Source organism: Zootoca vivipara, chromosome 2 (genome assembly GCF_965207765.1).
Source record: "Zootoca vivipara chromosome 2, rZooViv2.hap1.1, whole genome shotgun sequence".
Taxonomy (NCBI): Eukaryota; Metazoa; Chordata; class Lepidosauria; order Squamata; family Lacertidae; genus Zootoca; species Zootoca vivipara.
The window spans coordinates 85,392,185-85,409,954 of NC_142584.1; the positions used below are offsets into that span (position 1 = coordinate 85,392,185).

The 17,770-nt window shown below is 42.4% G+C and overlaps 1 protein-coding gene across 4 annotated transcripts in view; it reads right to left on the minus strand.

Moving 5' to 3' along the window:
* The window catches only part of GRIP2 (glutamate receptor interacting protein 2), a 202,295-nt gene that overhangs the window by 151,477 nt on the left and 33,048 nt on the right, over nt 1–17,770 (minus strand). The gene's annotated exons all lie outside the window — the stretch shown is intronic.

A 17,770-nucleotide genomic window follows, 5' to 3' on the forward strand; every position in this document is an offset into this window, starting at 1 on the left:
AATTAGCATGAATAATTACGGCTCTGATTATAATACCCAACCAAGTTTGAGCAAGAAGGGGTGGGGTGGGGGAGCTATAATTAACTCTTTCTCAGAGATCAGTTAACCAGATTGTGAAATATCACAGGTCAGCTTAGCTACTGCTGGGGAGGGCGCTCTAATGCCAAGACAAACAGGTGTGAGGGAGACAAAGGCAAGGCTAATATGCCGGGCTTCATGTATTAATTTACCGAAGGCTGGTTCAGTAGACTTGGGGAAAAGGAGAAAATAGCTTAGGGGGTCCATTATGCAAAACATTTACCATTACAAAGTAACGTATTTATATGAAGGTAAGTCACAGTGCTGCACATCAAAGAACAAACTCATACGCATTTTTTTAAAAAAAATAAAGGATTAATAGGATTTGTTTTGCCCTCAGTGGTTCAGGCATGTTGAACTGAAGCACACTTGCAAATGGTTCATTGCATGTCAAGGTTACAGGACTTTGGCACTGCAGCACAAGTCTCATTATTCCTTGGCCATGTGCGGAGGGGCTGATGGGAACTAGAGTTAACAACATCTGGAAGTTCTAGTTACAGGTAGGTAGCCGTGTTGGTCTGAGTCGAAGCAAAATAGAAAAATTCCTTCAGTAGCACCTTAAAGACCAACTAAGTTTTTATTTTGGTATGAGCTGAAGAAGTGTGCATGCACACGAAAGCTCATACCAAAATAAAAACTTAGTTGGTCTTTAAGGTGTTACTGAAGGAATTTTTTTATTTAACATCTGGAGGGTTGTAGGTTACTGAAGCCTCCTCTTGAAGAATGCAGAAGCAGCATTGCCACTTCTCCAAATGTTTACAACCACTAAATTTAATGGACACTACAACATTGGAGGGTCATGAGATTTATGTGTATGGAGATCATACACATAATTGGTACAGTGTAGAGCAGGGTTCAGCAAACTTTTTCAGCAGGGGGCCGGTCCACTGTCCCTCAGACCTTGGGTGGGGCTGGACTATATTTTGAAAAAATATATATGAATGAATTCTTATGCCCCACAAATAACCCAGAGATGCATTTTAAATAAAAGAACCCATTCTATTCATGTAAAAACATGCTGATTCCCGGACCGTCAGCGGGCCGGATTTAGAAGGTGATTGGGTCGCATCCAGCCCCAGGGCCTTAGTTTGGGAACCCCTGGTGTAGAGGGTCTGGGGTAGCAGAGGCACAGGTAGGCTGAGACTAAGTAGCCTACAAAAGACCACACTAGCGAGGAAAGATTTTAAAAGCCAAGAGACTATCTCTATCCTCCTCACTGACAGCCAACAGCAAACAACAAATATGACACCACGACCCACTTTCTAGATATGCAAACATATTGCAATACATACGCATGCAGTTTAACTCTCCAGCACTCCATACTCCAACCCACAGCAACTTTGGGATAACCATAGGAAAATGGAGACCTTCCATAGCATTATTTGATCTACATTTTAAAATGTAGGGTAGAGCTAGATAATCTGACTCCCCAGTTTTATAGTTGGGAGAAGAAGATGGAATTTAAGCAGGTGCTGCTCATCAGGTGAAGAGAATTGCTGCTGATGAATTTGCCTTTTCTATACACTTATTTAAAGATACAAGAACTCCCTAACATCTGGAATGTGACTAAGTACCGGTAGTACCTCTGTCCATTCTCAAGTTGACTTTGCTGTAGAATTAACTATTGCATGGGTCTACAGAATACTGTAGTACATTATTGTAGTCATCTCAAAGGCGGAAGGCTACAGGAATTCTGGAATGAATGACCCAAGGTCTCAATCCAAATGATTACCCACATGGGTATGTTTTCCTCAAATTTATTTGGGTTCATATTTGTTGTTGCTGTTTTGGAATATAGAACTATTTTAATGTTACTATAATGTTTCATTTAAAACACATGTGTACTGGAGATTGCTGACCCAACACATCTGATTACCTGAAGTCATACATTTTTGGACCCTCTCCCCATCATTAGCAGATTTTTATTTTATTTTTTTATATAGAAAAAACCTGCTGAATTTTTTATAAGTCCCCAAGCATTAAAACATTAATTTTTATGCAGCAAAGTCTTTCAGCACAACTCTAATTTTATTTATGAAGCCAAGATACTCAAGGCAATCATACAACATAATAAAGCAAATTAAAATGCAATAAAATATTCAGACACTAATGTGAGCAATTTCAAATTTCTCTAAGTAGGTCTTTAGAATGCTGTTGTACAGAACCGGCATTTTAAACCTCACCCTCACTTAATAGTTTAGTCATTTTGCTGTAAATACATATATTCAGTGCCATGAAATCAAAAAGCAACTGGGGTTATAGATTCATTTCTACAAAGGCCTAGCCATACATTTAAACATTTTCACTTGTCCTGGTTATAACAGTGCTATTGTTACACCCAGGGTAGGAATCTCCAATATTTTGGAATTAATACCCCAGGCCCTGGTTCAACTCAGTTTTGGCACATGTAGTAGCCTAGGATGGTGGCAGAATCTGCCAAGCCATAATGAAAGTGAATGCAACTGATCTAATCTGCCCAGAGCAGGCATAGGCAAAACTCAGCCCTCCAGATGTTTTGAGACTACAATTCCCATCATCCCTGACCACTGGTCCTGTTAGCTAGGGATGATGGGAGTTGTAGTCAAAAACATCTGGAGGGCCGAGATTGCCTATGCCTGGCCCATAGCAATGTGAGGATTGGAGCAGAGGGGCAGTTTGGAACATGCACACTGAAGTATCCCCAAATCTAACAGATTTGCATAGAAGGTGATCTGAGGGTTGTCTCTCTTCTCTTTTTGTTTGAAAAACTCATTCAGCCTGTATAAATGACAAGGTAAAGCATGTGTTTCCTGCTGCCATGTGTGCTGAAATCCTTGCATCAAGTTTTCCTGGGAATGACAAATCTTGCTGACGTTCCATCACTCTCAAGTGCTAATCCTATGCACATTTTACATTCAATTTCCTCCTCAAGACTCAGGACCACCTCGTGAGCACACACAACTTGTACCACCTCGTAAGGTTTTGCTTTGTTTCTAACATGTACATTTAAAAAACAAACAAACCACAGTGTGGATTTTTAAGGATTCATACAGATTTCTCCTAAAAGCCCTGCATGGAACCAGGACAAGACAGACCTTAGTGATATTCTGGCATGGCACAAATTTTGTCCTTGGAGCCATCCTCCAAGTAGTAACAGCAGTAATAATTAGGATGACCAGATACAAATCAGGATGTAACAATCAGGCCTCTGGTTCAGTCACTGACATCCCTAGGAAGGGCTGGGAAAAGACACATGAAAAGACACTACCAGTCAATGTAGACCAGGTGTGGGGAACCTTTGGCCCCCCTGGATATTGCTGAACTGCACATCCCATCACCCCTTGCCATTAGCCATGTTTGCTGTGTGGTGGTGGCCGAAAGGGCCACAATAATAGGGTTGCCAGACTCAATAGAGGGCAGGACTTCTGTGCCTTTAATTGCCCTGCTCTCTTTTGAGTCTGGAAACCTTAAAGAGAACCCAGCAGACCCTTTGCTTGGAAATTAAACAAAGGGTCTGCTGGTTTCTCTTTAAGGTTTCCAGACTCAAAAGAGAGCAGGGCAATTAAAGGCACAGAAGTCCTGTCCACTATTGAGTCTGGCAACCCTACACAATAAATATGATAATGTGAACCCCAATAAATCCTTGAGTGTGCTTCTAATAGAGAAGTTATGGTAACCTGTTGCTTTATGAAACTGATGATTTTGCGAGTTGCTTCCCCCCCCCCAACTGGGGCAGAAGTACAGCTAACATGTGAACCACAAAGATAGGCTCATAAACTAGAACATAAGTTGATACATGGTAAAAATGGTTACACATAACACAGGTTCCCAACATGCATACTAACACAATGTAACAGAAATTAGAACTTTAACAGAAAGCGGTGGGAATCAGAACAAAATCAGCAGAAATGGCTAACGCTTATTGTGCATGTGTATTAAACATGAAATGAGGTAATGATGTATATGATTGGTGGAAATTTAAATGCTTTATAATTACCCCTACCAGGACCACCGAGTGGGGTTGCAGTTTTGCGAAACAATTCAACTGTAACCTATTGCCTAGCAATAAACAACAATAGACTCCTAACTCCTCTCGTCTCTGAGTTTTATTGGAGTAAACTCAGAAGATAAGCCATTTTTAGCTTACAACATCTGGGGGTGATAGTTGTTGCAGTTCAGCAACATGCCCTCCCATGTCCAGAGCACCACTCTTGTGCACAGAAGGAACAGTGAGCAATGGTGAGAGTGGGTGGTAGCAGCCTCAGGGAAGTGTAGCAGTGTAGCTCCAGCTGCCCAGTAGTCTCAGCCCTGCTCTGGGAAGAGATAATAGAATCATAGAGTTGGAAGAGACCACAAGGGCCATCCAGTCCAACCCCCTGCCAAGCAGGAAACACCATCAAAAGCAGGAAACACCATCATGTGTTAGGCTAGGCAGCTGTAGCCCCCATCTAAGCATCAGGTCCTAAAATAAATTGGTGGAGGCATCAGCTGGAGCAAGCCCTTTGGCTTCCCTGCATTTTCCCCAACAGTGCCAATTTTTCCAAAACAGTTCAAGCTTTCTTCCACACTTATATCACAAGATGCAAACAGTTATGCGGCTCCTTCACATTTGCTTGCCCTAACAGCAGTAATGGCTGCCCAATTTTCTACTAGCCCTCAGGGCTTGCTCGAAACGTTTTCCTGCCTGAGGTGGAGTAGTAAATGTAACCCCCTGCCTACACCCCTATCCAAGCTAAGATGCCCCTCCACCCGTTGTTGTTGTTGTTTAGTCATGTCCAACTCTTCATGACCCCATGGACCAGAGCACGTCAGGCACTCCTGTCTTCCACTGCCTCCCGCAGTTTGGTCAAACTCATGTTGGTCACCATCTTGTCCTCCGTCATCCCCTTCTCCTTGTGCCCTCAATCTTTCCCAACATCAGGGTCTTTTCCAGGGAGTCTTCTATTCTCATGAGGTGGCCAAAGTATTGGAGCCTCAGCTTCAGGGTCTGTCCTTCCAGTGAGCACTCATCATTTCCTTCAGAATGGATAGGTTTGATCTTCTTGCAGTCCATGGGACTCTCAAGAGTTCTCCTCCAGCACCACAATTCAAAAGCATCAATTCTTCGGCGATCAGCCTTCTTTATGGTCCAGCTCTCACTTCCATACATCACTACTGGGAAAACCATAGATTTAACTATACGGACCTTTGTCGGCAAGGTGATGTCTCTGCTTGGCAAAAAAACAAAAAACAAAAATAAAACAAATAGCAATTTCCTGCCATTTCATGATGTCCCAAATCAACGGCCTATTATGGCAGCCTACTCACTCTTGGCCTAAGAATAAGGCTGCCCCTGCTGCTGTGTTAAGAGTCCCATCTGGGCCCGGGACAGAGTGACTCATCTCTTCCTTTTTGCCGGTTGTCAGCTCCACCTTTCACAACCACTTGCTTAACAAGTACAATATATTATGAAGTCCAGTTTTTTTTTTTATATAAGGCTTTTATATTTGTTGGAAACATCCCAGAGTGGCTGGGGCAACCCAGTCAGATGGGCAGGGTACAAATAATTAAATTGTTGTTCTTCTTATTAGGCTGAATGTGGGCCAGATTTAAGCATCTTCACCCACTCCTAACAGCAAGACCTGGTGCGAACATCGTGATGCAACACATCGTACGTAGTCTTGAGGCCTCTTGAGGTTCCATGTCTGCTTTAAGGCCTTGGGAGATCATCTTTCACACAATCCTCTGCAGAAGCAGTGTCTTGGAAGTCAGGCAGCGTGCCTACAATGGATCTGACAGGCATGGGGGAAGAAAAAAAACTCCCTCCCAAACATAGCCTGAGGGGGAACTTGCTGTGTTCACAGGCTTTCTGACATAGTACAAAGGCCTTTGGGAGAAATGAGCAGGGGCAAAGCTTTAACAGCCAAGGCCCAAGGCCCCCTGTGGATGTAAAGTCTAATGACTCGATCAAAAGCACAAGGATACTCTATTATTTACAGTGCTTGTTCAGTAGTGAAAGGCTGCTGTAAACACAAACCTTCCAACATTTCTCCGATGAAAATAGGGGCACCCCATTCCATAATGATAATTTTACTATTTATACCCCACACATCTTACTGGGTTGCCCCCAGCCACTCTGGGCAGCTTCCAACATACCAAAAACATTATTCAACATAAAAAAAACCCTCCCCTATACAGGATTGCCTTCAGATGGCTCAGGGGTCGGATAACACCATACCCTCCAACATTTCTCCAATGAAAATAAGGACATCCTAAGGAAAAGTGGGATATTCCAGGATCAAATCAGAAACCAAGAAGCCTTCTCTAAATCAGGGACATCTCAGGAAAATAGGGACACTTGGAGGGTCTGTAATAATCTCAGGGGTTAGAATTTTGTCCTTGCCTAATTTAGAATAACCTGCCCAGATACAGACCGACAGAAAACATGAGAGGTAGCGAACCTGTGACCCTCCAGATGTTACTGAACTAGGGCATTCATCACCCCTGAAAAATGGCCATGCTCATTGGAACTGATGGGACTTCAAAAACATCTGGAGGGCTACAGTTTACTACCCCCATGCTAAGGCAATGAAAAGGGAGTTCCCTGGAACCAGGCTAATATTGATTAAAAAATTAAATGAATGAATGAATGCAGAAAAAATATGCTGGGGAAAACTGGAGATACAGTGCAGTAATGGACTGATAAGAAGGAAAATAAAATAAAAACTGGCTACATTCCCAGCTGCCGTCAGGAATGACTGCACACTTGAGAATTGTACTGCAGCTCTCAGTCCATATTTGGTTACAGGTAGGTAGCCGTGTTGGTCTGACGTAGTCGAAACAAAATAAAAAAATTCCTTCCAGCAGCACCTTAAAGACCAACTAAGTTTGTCATTGGTATGAGCTTTCGTGTGCATGTGCACATCACAATCTGGATCTGATTGACCCCCTCAGGCTGCCTTAGAAAGAGATAAAATAGAAAAGCCAGGAAACCGCGGGTGCCAAAGTAGTCCCTTTGTTGTTGTTTAGTCGTTTAGTCGTGTCCGACTCTTCGTGACCCCATGGACCATAGCACGCCAGGCACTCCTGTCTTGCACTGCCTCCCGCAGTTTGGTCAAACTCATGTTCGTAGCTTCGAGAACACTGTCCAACCATCTTGTCCTCTGTCGTCCCCTTCTCCTAGTGCCCTCCATCTTTCCCAACATCAAGGTCTTTTCCAAGGATTCTTCTCTTCTCATGAGGTGGCCAAAGTATTGGAGCCTCAGCTTCACAATCTGTCCTTCCAGGGAGCACTCAGGGCTGATTTCCTTAAGAATGGATAGGTTTGATCTTCTTGCAGTCCATGGGACTCTCAAGAGTCTCCTCCAGCACCATAATTCAAAAAAACCCTAATTTCTAAGCTCTCTAGTCCACGCTGCATTTCAAGATAGCATGAAGTGCTCACAGGAAAACTTAAGAACTGTGAAACTCAGCAGAAATGGGGGCTGATATTATAGCACCGAGGGAGAAGGATTAAATAATTAATTACAATAGCAACTGAATGTGTTAACAAGCTGGATCAAACTGCATGAAAGATTGTAGAAATGTTCCCTCCCTCACATCTCCGATACACTGATAAAGCTCATTTATATAATACAGCTTGTAGAAAAAATACAGCTTGTAGTGAAAAAAACAACAACCTATAACACACACTGACAGTTGTGAAAACCTCTGCTAATTGGACAAGTAAAAATCCCTCCTTTAGTAACTTTCTACCTGTATGATGGGTTAGAGCAGGCATCTCCAAACTCGGCCCTCCAGATGTTCTGGGACTACAACTCCCATCATCCCTAGCTAACAGGACCAGTGGTCAGGGATGATGGGAATTGTAGTCTCAAAACATCTGGAGGGCCAAGTTTGGGGATGCCTGGGTTAGAGGCAGCAGTGGTGTTGTTTAAGCACAACTTGAGAGTTGATACCATTTTGCAGGTTGGAGAAAAGGAGACACTGAACGTAGACCTATCTTAGTCAGCGTACCTCCGATTGGGAAAGGCAGATGGAGCAATCAGGGAAGGACAGTTTCTCATTGAGTCCAAGCAAAAGACTAAATTAATCACATTCTGAGCATGTGCCAGCGGTGTCTCCTGACCTTACCGGCCTGGTCTGATGAATGGTGACTGCATAGGCGGAAGAGCTCAGAAAGCACCTTGTTATTAATCAAGAACAGAGAAAGAATTTCAAGGTAATATTCCTTGTACTAAAGGAATATTAGAAGCAACAGACATCTGTATCAAGAGCCCATTATTTACAAATCATCACCATCTCCACATATAACCCTTCATGAATATGAGAACATTGCATAGTCAGACCTGAGTAGAATCCCAAATGAGAAAGGAAAATGCTCAATGTAGAATGGTGGGTTCCCCCCAATGCTGTTGTTTTATATAAATAATAATAATAATAATAATAATAATAATAATAATAATAATAATAATAATTTATTATTTATACCCCGCCCATCTGGCCGGGTTCCCCCAGCCACTCTGGGCGGCTTCCAACAAAACAGAAATTCTAAAATACAGAGATCCATCAAACATTAAAATACAGAAATCCATCAAACATTAAAAGCTTCCCTAAACAGGGCTGCCTTGAGATGCCTTCTAAAGGTCTGACTGACAAAAAAATGTTTGCCCCACCTTTATTTTATCTACGTTACAAACACCCTTCCTAAGTTTAGCATGTGATTGGTAACATACTACTCCTTGTCTAGTACAGGGTATCTCCTCATTTAGAAGACTGGGTATTTCAGCACTTCCAGTCCTCTGGTACTGTAACCCTTGGATCATATGCTTCAGCTCCTTTACACATGGTTAACGGTCCCCAACATAGGAGCATCACACCTATGTTTCCAGAGGTTGTGTAGTACTGTGTACAGTATGTTGTGATTCTGTAATTGAGAGACAGTAGTTCTATACACTCCAGGGTGAAAGTCTGTTCTGATTTAAATCTGGGTCCCTCTCAGGTGAAAGAAGGGAGAGGAGTATTAGACTGTCCAGTGGAAGTGGGGCATGAGTCCATTACTGCTTCTGGTACTAGGAATATATATTATATGTGTACGCTTGACAGTGAGTGTTTTATGTGGGTTGCACTACTGTTGAGTGTGGTTGGTTGGTAGAGGTGATGCTTGAAGTAGCGAATGGTTGCAGTGGTTGTGTGGAATGGATGATGAACGGGATTGGATAAATGACTGTATATGTGCTGTGTTGTTTGAATTTTTATGTTATACAATACTCCTTTGCAATGCTCTTGGGTATTATCCATTTTATATTATGTTTATGGATATGGATACTGTTTCTGTATTATGACATGGTGTTATTGTACCTATTGTGTGTATATATACACATATTTATGTATTTACCTATTGTAAACTGCTTCAATATCTTTTAGATAGTAAGTACCGGTAGTATATAAATAGAAAAAATAACTAAGCTGTTTTATACTCTACTGGGCCACTTCTCTCCAGCTTTAATCAAACTGACTCAGTAATAAACCCACTTTCACAGTTGGTCCTATCTGAGCTTAGAGAACGTAGCCAAACTTCTCATGAAAAGTTAAATCATTCAAACTTCATGCCAAGCTGATACTTAGGGTTAGGTTACTGAAGGGCCATTCATTTCTATGGCTTGTTTTAACTTCATGGCGGTGGCGTGGCCTGCACCACCTTTGAGTTCATCAACCTAAGAGATCAACTTTTTGAGTTTCTATTTATAGTTAAGTTACACTTCTGATGTGAAGTTATCACATCCCACCTTTGGAGGTGTAGCAGCTGGCAAAAGGAAGCAAGAGTCCCTTTATCCAGTGCATCTATGGCAATGCCATTTAGATGTCACAAAAGACTGTTAATACCCCCAAGCTTTTTAGTCATGTTTAAATGATTCTTAGATTGTTTCCGTTTCAATCACTCAATAGAATAACTGATGCCAGAGTTTTGATAATTATTTAGGTATTTTATATCTAAATATTGCATGTTATATTTTTACATATAGTTGCTATCCTGGGAACATTTTGAATTGAATATTTGGAATAGAAATCTACTAAGTCAATCAGTAAATGAAGAATATTATTTTTACCCATCGTTTTGTTGTGTGTGTGGGGGGGGGGTATGTGTGTGTGGCAATTTCATGCCATAAACCCTCACCCTCTCAGATTGACTTGGAAAAAAATTCTAGTGAAATCGGTAACACTAAGTTCTAAGCAAATGTGTTTAGGGTTGTGGTATGTATGCCCAGCTTTCAAGCTGCACTAACATCGTGTTTTGTTTTGATTTTTCTATACACATCCCCCTCCTCCGAATATTGAAATGAGGTCATGTCCCTTATGGCAAATCATTTACATTGCAAACTCCCCTGCTTCTCTGATTTACTTTCAAGTCCCTCAATCTGTTTGCATAATTGGGGCTTTTGAGAAAAGGAAAGTGTGTGTGTGCCTGTATGTGTGTGCGTGTGCGCACAAGCAGCCCTCCTAAGTCTTCACACAGCTGGCAGTCTGGAAGACTCTAGTACAACAAGGGTTCAACAGAAGTGGAAATAGTTTCGCTTTGAAAATAGGGAATTAAGCTCCAAAAGAGACTCAGTGCAGCTAAATTAGTCCCCAAAGTGCCAGAGAGGGAGCTGAACACTTCATCCTAAATAACAGCCAAAGGAAATAAAAAAAAAGTAGGTGAATGTGGTAAATAATATTTGATGTGTTGATTCTAGGGAATGGGAAAGTAAAAGGCCAGATGTATACGGCTGTCTTCGGGAAGTGAGAAAGGCTTGGGTAGATGCACTCTTTCCAAACATATTGAGAAATAATGTGCCTTAACGTCTATGCTAGCAAACGGTAGTCCTACAAGCAAATGCATTAAGTTAGCGATTTCCCAATATATGGGGCTTTTTCTCCCCTAGAGGAGGGTGTCTATCATCATCACAACAGCCCACAGTTCCATCAATATACATGGCGCTTCAAAAGCTACCTCCTATGAACACCTCTATGTATCAACTTCCTGCACAATTCCTACTGAAAGATGACTGTCGAGGCTTCTTCAATGGAGGGGACCTGAGGCCATGAGACTCTGCATAACACTGATGTATGATCCCCTACAGACTTAAACATTTTTATAGCCCTTGAGTGTCCCTGAAGCTAGCTCTGCATTTCTCCCCCCCCCCAGCAAATTGCCCTAAAGGACTTTTGTGTAAGTGAAAGATACAAGACCTGACCAGCCCAATAAGTTGTGACCTAATGATGGACAAAGCAAGAATGCCATTCTCTGTGTTCAAGCGTTGATTTTCTTAAAAAACTGAAACACCTGGATCCCAATCATGCCAGTGGCAGCTACTCTTTCTGCTTTTGATAAGATTTGTACATGCTCACCCAAGGAGGAATGTCTACAAGGTAAGAAGGAGACTGGTTTCCCCCAGGGTCATGATTCTCACCTTATACCAGTTCCTCTCTGTCACCAGTGGTGTTGATTGCTCTCAGTGGGGCCACCTCCTGCCATCTCTCCATTTGCTCATTTGCTTGCCACTCCCTCTGGGCCCAGTCTGGCCACTTCCTAAAGGGAGACGACAAGGACTTTTCCTTGCTGCTCCACTCATTGTGAGGTCGCTCTTGAGAGGGTAAGAAACTTTGCTGATATGGACTGTTTGCATGGGCTCTGCTTTTATAGACTGTTGTGTATTATATGGGAATGCATATTTTTTCTTCTATGGGTGAGGATTATAGGGTTAACTTTCTGTACTTGTCCTACTCTGCAGCTAAATTGAGCAGAGAGGACTTCATTGTTTATAAGGGAGATGACACATCTCTTCTTCGAAGGTGGGAAAATTGAAAGGACCCTATTGCCTGTGATGGGGCAGGGGGCAGGTAGACCAAGACTCTATCTACAGGTAGCTAACCTGTAGTCAGTTCAAGGTGGGATTCCTAAGACATTAAAAAGTTTATGTATGTCTTGGAGAGAAAGGTAACAAGAAATGTGTACTGGGATCGTACAGAGGAAACTAGGATACTAGTCCTAGAGTATGTAATTAGAGATTATTTTTGTTTTAGTAAACTCTAGATTTTCCTTTTCATGAACCTGTTGTGGTCTTGTGACAGTTGGAATGGGAGTCAGGACACTAATATATTCCAATTAATTTATTTATAACTTGCTAATTTGTAACTCTACAGAAACCAATACATTTGATACACCATTGTGTTACTTAGGATAAACGCTCTGCCTGTCTCTGCTGCTCCCTAATTTTTCTGCTTCCAGAAATCAGTAAGACTGCAAACTATATAATCATAAGAGTTTCTCAGGTCAAAGCGGCTTATTCTCATCTTGGCCTGATTTCAAGAGAGGAAACTAAGGTTGTTTTCAAGATATTAAGAAAAGTACTAAGAAAATCATCAAAAGGCAGAAGCAGGATTTCTTTTTCTTTTTTAAAAAAGAATGTTAAAATTTCTGTTGTTACAGCAAATGGAGGTTTTGCTTTGCAAAAGAAAACACATTCATAACATCCATCTTTAAATAAGTGGTATTCTGCAGTTTTCTCATGTTTATGGATGCTTACAATTATCAACTTTAGATCAAAGGAATAAAAAGAAATTCATTCGCTCTGCTTTTCCTTCCTGGAGTAAACTCATCAAAAGAAAATATTGTGGCTCCCAGTAATAGTTCTGAATAGTCTGCTTAGGTGGTAGGGTTCTCATTATATACAATGTGATCTCTGCCTTGCTTACCAGGCAAGTCCCACTCAATGTGCAGGCTCTGGAATGCTCTTATGAGATATTGCAGGGTCATCTGACATCTTGCAGGAGCATCGCAGAGCCCATGCACTGAGTGGGACTTGCCCAGTAAGGAAGGAGGAGAAAAGCTCCTTCCAGTTCTGGAAAACTTAGTGCAAAAAGAGCTTTTTAAGCTCTTTTTTAAAAAGCAGTTAATTTGCACAATTTCAATGCCCTCCAGGGAAGGTACAGTATATCCTCCCGACTGGGTTCCCCATGAGCTATTTTATTTCCACCCCATCCTTCCTACAAAAGCTCAGGGTGGTGTATATAGTTTCTTCCCTTCACCATCACAATAAGCCATTGAGGTAGAGAAGCCTGAGAGGTGGTGTTGGGACCAAGGTGACTAACAAACTTTGTGGTAGAGTGGGGACAGATTTCCTTGGTCCCAGAACTCTTAAGAAATGCATCAAATCGATCCACCATGAAACTGCAAAGGTCTATCTTGCAAGCATGCACTGTTAGAAGACGATACTCTTCCATCCAGGGGAAGGACGAAGGGAGAATCTGAGGACATCTTATCCTGCCACACCATTACATGTGGCTATAGCATACTTGTGAACTGTGTTTGATTTCCTAAGACCAAGTCTATTGCAATCTCCACTGGGAACCTCTAGGAAAACATTGGGTTGAATCCACTGTGAGTCCCAATCAGAGAAGACTCACTGAAATTAAGAAGCATCACTGACTAGGCTCCATTAATTTCCTTGGCTCTATTTTGAGCAAAACTTAGTTGGACTGTTTCATGTGGTTGGTGAGCAGTAACTGTAAAATATTTTGCATTGTGAACTGTAAAATTTAAAGCCATCACTGAAACACTGGGTCTTTACGGCCCATTTAGAAATAGCCAGGCATGTCTTCTGTGAGGCCAGACCTCCTGTGGAAGGGCATTCCATAAGGATGAGGCCACCGCAGAAATGCCCCTTTCTCTTGTTCTCACCAACCTGATGAATCTATCCTGACTGCACACCAGCAGGAGCTCCATAATCTATTTTATGCCCTGGGCAAGTGCAGGTGGTCCCTCAAATAACCTGATCCCAATCTGTTAAGGGTCTTGAAAGGTCAAGAACTACTGGCCACTGGCCCATAACTGCAGCCTCTCCTAGCAGAATCTTCCAGATCTGAATTGGGCTCCAGGATAGCCCTTAGCTTCTCCTGGACAGGAAGAATGAAAGGCTTCCTTTTCCAGCTGAGCCTTGCCTGAGTGAGAAGAGCTCCCTGAACTCCATTGTCTCTTACATTTCTGGTCTGATCCCGACTCTTGATTTGTTCTCCAGTCCTGGCTTCTGATTGGCTTTCTGATCCTGATACCTCTTGGGCAGAGACACCAGCTTCTCAGGAGGATTGAGGGGGCTCGATACAACGTCCTGACATTGTGTGCGCAGCATCACAAGGAGCTAGGGGGTGGAGCCAAACATTGAGGGGGCCCATCACCTTAAAAAAAACTGCCCCCCTGTGCTTTGGCCCTTAGGAGCTAGCACCTATCCTATTGGATCCTTTTCCTCAGTTTTTTTCCATGCCCAGCCCTGACATATACAAATAAACTAGGACACGTCCAGAAGATTTTATTGGAGTAGGGTGTAACAAACCCTGCCTTCCGTTCGTCCATATTAAGTGAAACAGTTCTTGCTGTTCATTATGGGGGCAAAGGAAACATAATCACTTGAGTAGATATGCAAGAAGTGCAGGAGTGAAGTCATTAACTTCTGGAATCAATGAATGAGAAAGCACTGCTAGTTTGAAAAGAAATATATAGCTCTACTCTTTGATATATTGCTGGCAGAGAGGGAAGGTTGAGACACTGTGATGGAGTAAAACAGCCTCTCTCTGAAGCTGATAGTCTTTAGTCTTCTGTTAGGTCTCAAAGTTGACAATGCAGCAGTCCTTGTATAGATCTCCTAAAAGCCTGTCTTTTGAAAATGCCTATCTGAAAGCAGCCTAAGTCTTCTCTGTGTGCCAGACTGACATGAAAAGTTAGCAACTACAGCTATTATTATTAGTATTATTAAATTTATAACACAGCCTTCACCAGCAGGTCATATGGTTACAACAATTTTAAATACAGAATTAAAGTTAAAACAGAGTAGAGTCACAGGAAAAGGATGGGCCCTGAAAACACACATCTCAGACACCGATGGCCTGGGGAAAGACATACTATATATGGTCAGGTCTGAACAAAAATACCCCATCCAAATCCTGAATTCTAGTTGCTGGGGCAAGAGAGGTAGAGAACCACTTGCCTTCATGTCTTTCTGGTGGACCTCCCAGAGGAACATAGTGAATCATTGTGGGAAACAGTGTGCTTCATGAGGCGCAACTTTAGCCTGAACCTGCAGAATTCTGCTTATCTATGAGCATGCCAATTAAAGGCTTAAACCACAATATTTCTTCTGTTCAATTCTGTGGGGCTCCAGCTAGGATATATGCTGGTTGTTACGTAGAAAGAACTATAGGCCATTTCAGCCAGGAGTCAGACATAACAGCCTCTTATTCTGGCCTGGGAAGTTAAGTGATGGTCCAGGGCCAACTGGATACTACTGAGGAATGTAAATATTGGCTGTTTTCTCTGCACAATTTATAATGAGGTGGTGGTCCTCCCTCTATACCTCCAGCCAGCCTGCTGGTCTCCTTCTTATAATCTGTCTTCAACCTGCCCCTGTGGCAACAACCTGCCCTTGACATCTTACTTCCCGAGTTTTCCCCTTCTTGCTCTGATTATTCCCAATGATAAATATTACAGTTTTCGTGTCTGCCAGTGCTATTGCTCCACACAAGCCAAATTTTTCTGCTTTCAGAAACCAAATGCCAAGTCCTAACTGGGAGATAGTCAAGGAATCTTGGAGAGTGCCTATAGTGGTTTTTTTTTAAGGTAAGTCATTCAAATAAATGCTGATTTATATAGTATTTCAAAAGTTGCCTGCTTCTTTTTATGCTGTTATGTTTCACAGATTAATTATAAGTAGGTTAAAATAACCCTCGGGATCATTTGTGAAATCAAAAAGAAGAAAGTTCAGCACTAAAGCTAGAACTTTGAATTGAGATGAAATCCAAACTCAGCCTGTCAAAGCTCAAATGTGGAACATGGCCTTTTAAAACAGGTAATTGTAGACAGACAGCAAGGCATGGCAAGATGCTCAGCTTTAAGGAGTGTGATCTATTGAGCAAGTGGTTTGCAGACCTGAAATGCTTTTTTCATCCCTTCAGATTGACATATTTTCCTTTCCCACCCATAATATAAGAGAAACATAATGCACATAGCCTTGGGGGGGGGGCTGTCCTTGGGAAATAATTGCTTGGTCTTTGTACTACCTAGTCATTAACTCCCTAGACAAAAGATACTCTTAATCAAAATGTATTTGGAATTTTCTAGTACTGAAGGGCAAAAAACCAAATGAGAATTCCCCCTCTCAAAGGAAAAGGGTGCTGCTTTGGACCGCCCAGCCTTCTCAGAATACCACCAAAATATCTTGAAATCCAGGTTCAATGTCTGCTATGCCATGAAACATAGTGGGCCACCGTGGATCAGTCACTATCTTTCAGCCTAACCTGGCTTTCAGGCAGGATAAAGTGGGAAGGGACAGAAGGAATCACATATGCCAGCAGCCGCTCCTTGGAGGAAAGGCAGGATACAAATGTAATAAATGAATAAAATGCTGGTTTAGTACTAAGGAAGTGAGCTGAGGAAGTGGCCAAGTCCCATATGCAGCAGCCCAGAGGGAGTAGCAGAAACCTGCTTCCTCCCCTCTTCGACAACCCAGTCTAATTGTTACGGTGTTGGATTTTTGCACCTGGATTTTTGCACCGCTTTCCATACATTGCTGCTTTCCAGTGTCATGCTGGGGAGCAGTGGCTTGCTGCCCTGTGCAGCCACAGCCTGGCAGGGGCCATCTTCCTTAGCCATTCCAACAAGCCAACAGGGAGCAAGCTGGGAGATGTGGCTTCTGCAGCAGTCCTGGTGGATGTGGTTTCCACTCAAGTCCACCTTTAATAATACAAGGGAACCGTGATGGGGCCGCCCAGCACAGTTTGTTGTTGGGATTCCTCACCCTCCCACCCAGTGTGGTAGGAACTCGCCTGAAGGTGAGCGGAGAGGTTCCCATAGACTTTGCTATGGATTTCTTGGTCATTTACTACAATGCCACCTTCTAGATCATAGGTCTAGACTTGGTCAAACTAAAAGTAGACCCACTGCAATCCATGGGAGTTAATTATGACAATCCATGGGTTTCAATGGATCTGCTCCGTGTATAAATAAATCTGAATCCAACCATATGACCATGAAGCAAACATACATCGTCTGCTATAGGTGAAAACCAATCTGCTTATGTATACGACCATTTTCTGTTGGTGACAACCCACAGTTGCGAATAAGGTTAGTGTCTGACATTATATATATATATATATTTAGAATCCAGGTGTAGTCTTGCAAGTTGCATCCATGCCTAAGGCTGCATGCAAATACGCTGCTGTTGTTGCATCCATACCTAACATTATAGGTAAATATGTTGTTATTGTGAGCAGCAACAGCAGCATTTATAGAGGCCACCCAGTAGCATCCCTACTGAAGTCTAATGCTTAAATCCACAGTTCAGGTTTCTGCTACAAGCAAACCTTCAGATTCTTGTTACAGGTAGGTAGCCGTGTTGGTCTGGGTCGAAGTAAAATAAAAAAATTCCTTCAGTAGCACCTTGAAGACCAACTAAGTTTTTATTTTGGTATGAGCTTTCGTGTGCATGCACACTTCTTCAGATACAGTGAAATAGGAGTCCCCAGGCGCTTATGTAGAGAAGGGGTGGGAAGGGGGTGGGGATGGGAAGGGGAGGGGGGATCACTCAGAAGGGTGGTGGAAGTGGGTGATTAACTGACTGATAGCTGTTGATAACCGAAAACGACTGCAAATGGTTTTGCATGAAAAAGCAAGGGTTGAGATGGCTGAAGATCGCTTATCATG